The sequence below is a fragment of the Arachis ipaensis genome, chromosome B09 (genome assembly GCF_000816755.2).
Source record: "Arachis ipaensis cultivar K30076 chromosome B09, Araip1.1, whole genome shotgun sequence".
Lineage (NCBI taxonomy): Eukaryota > Viridiplantae > Streptophyta > Magnoliopsida > Fabales > Fabaceae > Arachis > Arachis ipaensis.
In genome coordinates, this window is record NC_029793.2 from 54,096,086 (window position 1) to 54,106,494 (window position 10,409).

A 10,409-nucleotide genomic window follows, 5' to 3' on the forward strand; every position below is an offset into this window, starting at 1 on the left:
ATTCGAACTTCTGTGAATTGGCACACTCCAAGGGGAGTGGGTCTTCGGACCCCTCCCCTCCTCCACTCTTCTTCCTTTTCTCTTCTTTTTTTCCTTAGGAGTAGTTTCGTTTTAGTTGTAATTTTCATTTATGAACTTTGAAGTTTTATTTTCAGTTTTAACCTTCATCTTTACTTTTCTGCACTTGCTTTCTTTTCTATTTTGGTAGAGCAATGATCAACTAACTCTTTTCATTGGGTTAGAGAGCTCTATTATGATTTAATGGATCAATTGTAATTTTTTTTCTTCTTCTTCTTTCTTTTCTCTTGATTTTACTAGAGAGCTTTCGATCTTCATCCAATTGGGTAATTGTCTCGGAAGAGAAATTGCTCATACTTGGATTTCCTCTGAACCTTGGAAGAGGAATGAGGAAATCATGCTAGAAATGCTCTCTCACATTGGATTAAGTTGGAGGTTGGATGGATATTGTGACATTTAATCCTACCAATACTTTCATTTATGAATGTGTGTGGTATAATCAGTGACCAAACTTCATCTCTTCTCATGAGCAATTAAATCAAGGAATTGGGAAATTGTTCAAGCTTAGAGAGATTGGGTTGCCAAGGAATTGGGATCCGATCACTTAAGATTGCCAAGGAGATCAATGAATGCATTGATTGAGGAAGAGATGAGAACGAACTTGATCCGGAGGATTGCAATATCTCTTGATCCCAATGTTCATTTTATTTTTAGTTCTTACATTTACTTTTCTTGCCATTTTACTTTTCTGCACTTTATAATTTTTCCTTTACATTCATGCAATTTACAATTTCTTGTTGCCTATCACTCCAATCTGATTCGTCTAACTAGGATAATCAATTAACCATTGATTGCTTAATCCGTTAATCTCTGTGGGATTCGACTTCACTCTTTTGTGAGTTATTACTTGACGACAATTCGGTATACTTGCTGAAGGAAGATTTGTCTTTCCAAATTTAAATTTTAGAATCTTTGATTGACTCTTTCTTTTTAAATTTAAAAATTTTTTAAAATTAAATCTTTTATTTTATTTTTCAAATCTTGTTAGTTAGTTATTTGTTTTATCTTATTTTAATTTTAAAAGTTTGGTGTCTTTTTAATTCTTCTTTCTTTCCTCTTTTTCGAAATCTTCTAACTTCTTTTCTCTCTCTTTATTTTTGAAAATCTTCTTCTTATTTCCCTCTTTAATTTTGAAAATTCTTTTTAAATTAAAAGACATCTTTCTTTTCTTTTCTCTTCATCTAGCTCTCTCACTAGGAGTTCTCTATACTCTGACATAGAGACTCTTTTCTTTTCTCTTTTTGGTTTCTTTTTTCTTGTTTATGCGCAAGAATAGGGATAAAGAACCTCTCTTTGATCCAGATCCTGAGCCTGAAAGGACTCTAAGAAGGCGTCTGAAACAAGCTTAGGCAAGCAGAGCCGTAAGGAATCTCACAGGAGCTTTAGAACAAAATGCTGAAGATACAACAATGGCAGCTAACCCAGATAATGGGGGAGACGCAAGAAAGGTCCTAGGATCTTACACTGCACCCAATTTGGATTTCTATGGCGCAGCATCTCCATTCCTACCATTGGTGCAAACAACTTTGAGTTGAAGCCTCAACTGGTCACTCTAGTACAATAGAATTGCCTATTTCATGGACTTTCGCAGGAAGATCCAAATAAATTCATATATGACTTCCTGCAGATATGTGACACTGTCAAGACTATTGGAGTAAATTCAGAAGTCTACAAGCTCATGCTCTTCCCCTTTGATGTAAGAGACAGAGCTAAGACATGGTTGGATTCTCAACCCAAAGAGAGTCTAAACTCTTGGGAAAAGCTGGTTAATGCTTTTCTGGCCAAAAGCTTCTCCCTTCAAAGAATGAGCAAAATTAGAGTATATATTCAAACTTTCAGACAAAGATATAAGCAACTGATCAGGAGATGTCCTCCTGACATGCTCTCAGAATGGTCTATTATAGGTGTGTTCTGTGATGGCTTGTCTGAGATGTCCAAAATCTCATTGGACAGCTCTGCAGGTGGATCATTCCACTTGAAGAAAACACTTGCAGAAGCTAGAGAACTAATTGAGATGGTTACAAACAACCAATTCATGTACACTTCTAAAAGAAATCCTGTGAATCATGGGATCTCTCAGAAGAAAGTAGTTCTTGAAGTTGATACTCTGGATGCCATATTGGCTCAGAACAAGATCTTGACCCAACAGGTCAATATGATCTCTCAGCATCTGATTGGAATGCAAGCTGCAGCTGGTAGTACTCAAGAAGCTTCTTCTGAAGTAGAAACTTATGATCCTAATCAACCCACCATGGAGGAGGTGAATTATATGGGAGAACCCTATGGAAATACCTATAATCCTTCATGGAAGAATCATCCAAACCTTTCATGGAAGGATCAACAGAAGCCTCAATAATAATCCAGGTGGAAGGAACCAGAGTAGGTTCAACAGCAAACCGCCATTCCCATCTTCTCAAGGGAATATGAAAACCTCTAAGCAAAACCTTTCTGACTTAGTCACTTTGGTCTCCAACCTCTCTAAGACCACTCATAGTTTCATGAATGAAACAAGGTCTTCCATTAGAAATTTGGAGGTACAAGTTGGTCAACTGAGCAAGATGATCCCTGAGACCCCTCCTAACACTCTTCCAAGCAATACTGAGGTGCACCAAAGAGAAGAGTGCAAGGCAATTACCATGGAGGTAGAGGCTGAATCTGAGGAGACTGGGAAGGCATTGAACGCTATTGAAGAAGATTTCAATGGGAGTTCAACGCCCACAATGGCAGCAAGCCTGGCGCTGAATGCCAGTGAGGAAGCCCTCACTGGGCGTTCAACACCCATCTTGGCAGCAGAGCTGGCGTTAAATGCCAGCCAGGGAGCACTGGCTGGGCATTCAATGCCCACACACACAGGAACTCTGGCACTGAACGCCAGTGAGGAATCCCTCACTGGGCGTTCAACGCCCAGCCAGCCAGGGAAGCTGGCATTGAACGCCAGCAAGGATACCCCTGTTGGGCATTCAACGCCCAAAATGACAGAGGGACTTGCGTTTAACGCCAGCAAAGGTGCACAGCATGGGCGTTTAATGCCCAATGAGCTACAAGAGCTGGCGTTGAACGCCAGTAAAAGGACACCTTCTGAGTGCTCAATTCCTACTCAAGAAACCCCTATCCCAGAACCAAAGGAAGCCAAGGCCCATATAAAGACCATAGAAGTTTCTTTGAATGCACTTCTGCAGTGCATAAGTTTTGATGAATACTCGTCCTCTGATGAGGATGAGAACACTAGGGAAGAACAATTTGCTTAGTACCTAGGAGCTCTTATGAAGCTGAATACCAAACTATTTGGTACAAAGCCATTGGAGGAAGAACCTCCACTACTTCCCAAAGAACTCCATGCTTTGGTTCAGTAGAGGCTACCTCAGAACCTTCCAGATCCTGAACGCTTTTTGATTCCTTGCATCAACCTCATGCCAGTCTCTATAATGGAGAAGCTGGGAATCCTTGAGGTACAAGCTGCAAACATCTCATTAGAGATGGCAGACAACACCATGAAGATGCCATATGGCTTAGTAGAGGATGTCTTGGTAAAACTTGAAAACCATTACATCCCTGCAAACCTCATAGTCCTGGATATTGGAGAGGATGAGGATGACTCTGTCATCCTTGGAAGACCTTTTCTAGCCACTGCCAATGCTATCATTGATGTGGCTAAGGGAAAACTGACTCTACAACTAAGGGAGGATCACATCTTGTTCAAGATGCCTCATCCCAATTCTCCCTCTAATAAAAGAGAGATAACTGTGCAACACCTAGTGTTCCAACTCTCTCTTTCTGTACAGAGCTTTACTAAAACCCTGATATCAATTCTATGTTTGGTGTTGGACAATTATCCACAAGCTCTAAGCATAAAGGTACTAGGAAAAAGTACCTAAAGGCTGGAGGAACAAGAAAGTTCCAATTGAAGGCCTCTCACCTGGCATGAGAGTTGTCTTCTCTAAGAAACCAGTCATGGCACATACAGTGAGTCGTGTCCTGTCTCTAGAGCATATGGAGCTTATTCATGAGAAGACAGGAAGAAAGTTCACTGTAAGGGGCAAAAATATGAGCCCATACTCACCTCCGTAAGGAGCTAACCATCAAGCTAATGACGTTAAAGAAGTGCTTGTTGGGAGGCAGCCCAACCTTAATTAATTATTTTTATTTTTTTATTATTTTTCTTTCATTTTGTTTTTCTTTAAGTTATTATTTTTAGGGTCATGATAATATACAACAGTCAGCACATAGATAGAATTTTTCAACAGTGAAAACAGAACACTCTGGATGGAGTGTTATTAGAAGTGGAACGTCAGCCAGGGAGCAGTCCCTGGGCATTCAAACGCCAGTATAGAGAGCAGGAAATCTAGATTCTCTAGCCTCTCAGGACTAGTGGGTCCCACAGCATCTTTACCTATCTCACTTACTTTTACACTTCCCCATACACACTTTCCTATAAACCCTAGCCCAATCACATCCATACCACTTCCCCAAAACCATCATAACTCCCACCAACCCCCACCTAATTCAAAATCAAATTTCCCACCCAAAACCCCACCCATGGTCGAAACTAGCCCTACCCCACTCCTATAAATACCCATCTTCATACCCCTTCATACACACACCTCTTATACACTCATAAGCCCTACTTGGCCGAGAGCTCTTCCTCCCTCTATCTTCCTCTATTTTCTTCTTCTTTTACTCCATTCTTCTCTTTTCTTTATTTTTGCTCAAGGACGAGCAAAATTTTATGTTTGGTGTTGGAAAAGCATAGCTTTTTTTCTTTTCATTACCATTCATGGCACCCAAGGTTAGAAAACCCTCTAGAAAGAGGAAAGGAATAGCAGTAGCCACCTCCTCCGAATCTTGGGAGATGGAGAGATTCATCACCAAAGCCTACCAAGTCCACTTCTATGAAGTAGTGGCATTTAAGAAAGTGATCCCTGAGGTCCTTTCAGGCTCAAGAAGAATGAGTATCTAAAAATCCTAAGAGAGATCCGGAGAAGAGGTTGGGAAGTCCTAACCAATCCCATTCAAGATGTTGAGATTCTAATGGTGCAAGAGTTCTATGGTAATGCATAGGTCACTAAAAATCATGACACTAGTGTGAACCCAAATCCAAGGAATTGGAGCACCATGGTCCGAGGGAGAATCTTAGATTTCAGCCCAAAAAGTGTGAGTTGGCATTCAACTTGCCTCTGATGCAAGAAGATCATCATTCTTACACTAGGACAGTCAACTTTGATCAAAGATTGGATCAAGTGCTCTCAGATATCTTTATGGAAGGAGCACAGTGGAAAAGAGATTCCCAAGGCAAGCCTATTCAACTAAGAAAGCTTGACCTAAAGCCCATGGCTAGAGGATGGTTGGAAGTGACTGTTGACAGAGCCATCATGATCCATTGCATCATGATTGGAAGTGAGGTAGAAGTACATGAGGTGATCCCTCAAGAACTGTACAAGATAGCTGAGAAGCCCTCCACCAATGCAAGGTTGGCATTCCCACACCTCATCTATCATCTATGCAATTCAGCTGGAATTGTCATATGTAACATCCCCGGTTTTTGAGTACGCGAGATCTTTTCTGAAAGTACGGATTTCTTTGGAAGATCAGTAAGGGGAGAACCTCTGCTATATCATCAAGCATCTCAATCTTCATTATCATTATGTTATTTTTAACTCAGGACCTTAGTTGAGACAGGCCCAACAACACAATCGTGAAGAACCTAGTTTTTGAACCGTATCGGTTAGAAGTTTCAATTTTGGTTTCCGTAAATAGTTTCAGTTTGACGAACCAGACTCGATTCATGAGAAAAGAGAGATAATAGTATAAAATTATCATTATATTAGTATTAGATGTAACAGCCCAGACCACCCGCTAGCACGATATTGTCCGCTTTGGCACACAAGGCCTCACGGTTTTGCCTTTGACGATAGGGATGATAGCCGAAGCCCCCCACACTCACTCGTCAAAACGCGTCATACTAGGGAGAGGTATCCACACCCTTATAAGGCATACTTCGTTCCCCTTACCAACCGATGTGGACCTTACAATCCACCCCTTAAGGGAGTCCAGGGCCCTCGCTGGCACATCGATCCGGGTTCTGGCTCTGATACCATCTGTAACAGCCCAGACCACCCGCTAGCACCATATTGTCCACTTTGGCACACAAGGCCTCACGGTTTTGCCTTTGACGATAGAAATGATAGCCGAAGCCCCCCACACTCACTCGTCAAAACGCGTCATACTAGGGAGAGGTATCCACACCTACGAAGCATGCCTTATAAGGGTGTGGATACCTCTACCTAGTATGACGCATTTTGACGAGTGAGTGTGGGGGGCTTCGGCTATCATTTCTATCGTCAAAGGCAAAATCGTGAGGCCTTGTGTGCCAAAGCGGACAATATCGTGCTAGCGGGTGGTCTGGGCTGTTACAGATGGTATCAGAGCCAGAACCCGAATCGATGTGCCAGCGAGGGCACTGGACTCCCTTAGGGGGGTGGATTGTAAGGCCCACATCGGTTGGAGAGGGGAACGAAGCATGCCTTATAAGGGTGTGGATACCTCTCCCTAGTATGACGCGTTTTGACGAGTGAGTGTGGGGGGCTTCGGCTATCATCCCTATCATCAAAGGCAAAATCGTGAGGCCTTGTGTGCCAAAGCGGACGATATTGTGCTAGCGGGTGGTCTGGGCTGTTACATTAGAAGCTGCTTGAATGATATTATAAGGTTACTTGGTCAGTTTTAGTTAAAAACAGGAAATCGGTTTAACGGGTTCACAGTTTACTGGTGCAGCTTAGCACCAGCACTCTCTGATGACTTTAGCAATGCTAAGGCCTCATCATAAATGTTATATTATCATAATAAATATGTTACTAGTGTCATTTATGCTAGTATCTCAAGAAAGAATTTTTAGAGATGTTTTTATAAGTGTTCCGATACATCTTGTTTTAGTAGTTATACACCTGAGATATTTTAATATTATTTTAACCCACCTCCAAGCCAACCAATCACAACTCACCCTACACCCCCAAAACCCCCAAGGCTGGTTTATTTGCTCCTTGTGGCCGAAATTTCCAAGAGAGAAAAAGAGAGAAAATTTCTTAGTTCCAAATCTTCAAAGCTTGATTTCTGCTGAACTAAAACTCAAATCAAAATTCCAATCTGACCAAAATAATCCTCTATTCTTTCTCTAAATAATCATATGACTTATCAGGGCAGGAATCAAGGTGAGTTGGCTGCACCATCTCCTTTTTGCTTTGGTTTCAAGGAAACATGCTTAAACATGTGTTTTCTTGATGTTCTTCCTTAGGAATCATGCTTAACTTGACTTGAGAGCCAAGAAATATTAATTTCCAAAAAGTATAACATGAGAAATCCCTTCCTAACATTCTGAGTGAGATTCAGTCAGTTGAGGGTTTGTGGATTTAAAATTGTTTTTGATGTGATTTACGAGGAAAAAGTGCTTAAGGACCACCTGAAAGTATAACCGAATTTGGAGCAGCAAAACCAGGTAGGGTTTGATAAATTTAATCTTGATTAATTGTGTTTGATTTGTGTGATTATGATATGGTTTGGCTGTGCTTGAAATTGATGATTTATATGAGTGATTCTTGTTGAAAATTTGATGAAATTTGATAAAATTTGATGAAATTCAAGCTATGAATTTGTGTTCTTGAGTGCAGTTGAAAACCGAAACCCTAGAGCTTAAATTGAGGTTTAATTTGTGTTAAAATTATGTGGAAAAGATGGGATTTTAGTGGCTGGGAATTTATTATGAATTTTGGTAAAAATCGGTTACTGAAAGGATTGAAAAATGGGTGAAAACAAAGAAAGAATCTGAAAAATTTATGAAGAACACGAAGAATACTTTGAGTGTGATGAAGAACATTGAAGAACAGGCCTTAGATCTTGAAAAGGGCAAGGAAGTAAAATTTTTGGTATTTGGGAGGTTATTTGGTAATTTCTGAAAGTTAGGGTGGCTAAAGTAGAAATATTAATAGTTACAGGTGCTAAGAAGTGAATTTTAAAGGTTAAAAGTTAAAGAGGGGTAATTTTAAAAAATTTAATGATAAAATAATAAAAAATAATAATAAAATATTAAATAATAATATTTAATTAAAAATAATATTTTAATACGGAAAAGGCAGTTTTTCGTAAAAGCTTTAGAAAGACAACTTTAAGCTCAGAATCTCATAATTACCTTCATAAAACACTTAGAGAGTGGTAATAACATTTTAGTGAGGCAAAGATAAAGGTAAGACAAAAAGCTAAAGAAGAAATGAAATCAAAGAAAAAGTCTGTAAAGTTTTAATGACAGAAAAATAGACAGAGATTAGTGAACGAACTAGGGTAACATAGTTAGTCCTTGAGTTACGGCTAGGGTTAGGTATTATATGAAAAATTAAACTATTTCAGTATAGACTTAATGAATATATAGTTAGGACAGGCTAACTATTCATACCAAAATTTACATTAGCTTTAAATACATACGTTAAGCAGAGAAATCAGAGGAGAGCAGAGAAACACAGATAACAAAGTAACCAGAGTAGAGTAAAGAGATAAAGAAAAAAAGAGTAATATAGATACAAAAGAAAGAGTAATCAGAGAAAAGTAAAGAGATACAGAGAACAGAGTAACCAGAGCAAAGTAAAGAGATACAGAGAAAAGATAAACCAGAACAGAGTAAAGAGATATAAAGAGAAAAGTAATATAATAAAGAGATATTTGTATATATATATTAGTTGCTTGATGCAACTGGTGCACGAAATAATTGTGATTCACACTTTTCACAACTCCGCACAACTAACCAGCAAGTGCACTGGGTCGTCCAAGTAATACCTTACGTGAGTAAGGGTCGATCCCACAGAGATTGTCGGCTTGAAGCAAGCTATGGTCATCTTGTAAATCTCAGTCAGGCGGATTCAAATGGTTATGATTTTTGATAATTAAAAGATAAATAAAACATAAAATAAGATAAAGGTACTTATGTGATTCATTGGTGGGAATTTCAGATAAGCGTTTGAAGATGCTTTGTTGCTTCTGAACCTCTGCTTTCCTATTGTCTTCTTCCAACCATGTGCACTCCCCTCCATGGAAAGTTGTATGATCCTCTCGGATGAAAAATAACAGGTACAATCTCTGCATGGTTAATCAACTGTCAGATTTTTCGTCTCGGATGAAAAATACCAAGTACAGCTACCGCACGACTAATCATCTGTCGGTTCCCGCTAGTGTCGGAATAGGACCCTTGTCCTTTTGCAGACTGTCACTGTGCCCAACATTCACAAGTTTGAAGCTCGTCACAGTCATCCCTTCCCAGATCCTACTCGGAATACCACAGACAAGGTTTAGACTTTCCAGATATCAGGAATGGCCGCCAATGGTTCTAGCCTATACCACGAAGGTTCTGATCTTAGATTCGAATGCTCTGCTGTCAGGAGAGACGATGCGAATCGTGGATCAGATACCCAAGAGAAAATACTCCAACTGTTGTCCAATGACTACGTTGAAGATCATGTGGACCGCTTTGTGGTTGTCAGGCACGCGGATCTTGGCTAAGTGAGTAACGAAGATAGTGGGTGATTGTCACGGGTCACCCCTTCATTCTGACTTAACTGAATTAAGTACAAGAGTATATCTTGGAGAAGTAGTAGGTGTGAATTGAAGGAAAAACAATAGTACTTACAATAATTCATGAAGAACAGCAGAGCTCCACACCTTAATCTATGAGGTGTAGAAACTCCATCGTAGAAAATACATAAGTGAAAAGAGGTCTAGGCATGGCCGTGTGGCCAACCTCCAACTCCAAGGATGATAATATTCATTCTATAATACAATAGTAAAAAGTGCTATTTATACTAAACTAGTTACTAAGGATTATAGAAAATGAATAACTAAGTGCAGATAGTGCAGAAATCCACTTCTGGGGTCCACTTGGTGTGTGCTTGGGTTGAGCATTGAGCTTTACACGTGCATAGGCCATTCTTGGAGTTAAATGCCATCTTGGGTGCCAGTTTGGGCGTTTAACTCCAGTTCTGGTGCCAGTGCTGGCGTTTTACTCCAGAAAAGGGTCTCAGGTGGGCGTTTAGATGCCAGTTTGGGCCATCAAATCTCGGGCAAAGTATGGACTATTATATATTTCTGGAAAGCCCAGATGTCTACTTTCCAACGTAATTGAGAGCGCGCCAATTGGGCTTCTGTAGCTCCAGAAAATCCACTTCGAGTGCACGAGGGTCAGAATCCAACAGCATCTGCAGTCTCTTTTCAGCCTCTGAATCAGATTTTTGCTCAAGTCCCTCAATTTCAGCCAGAAAATACCTGAAATTACAGAAAAACACACAAACTCATAGTAA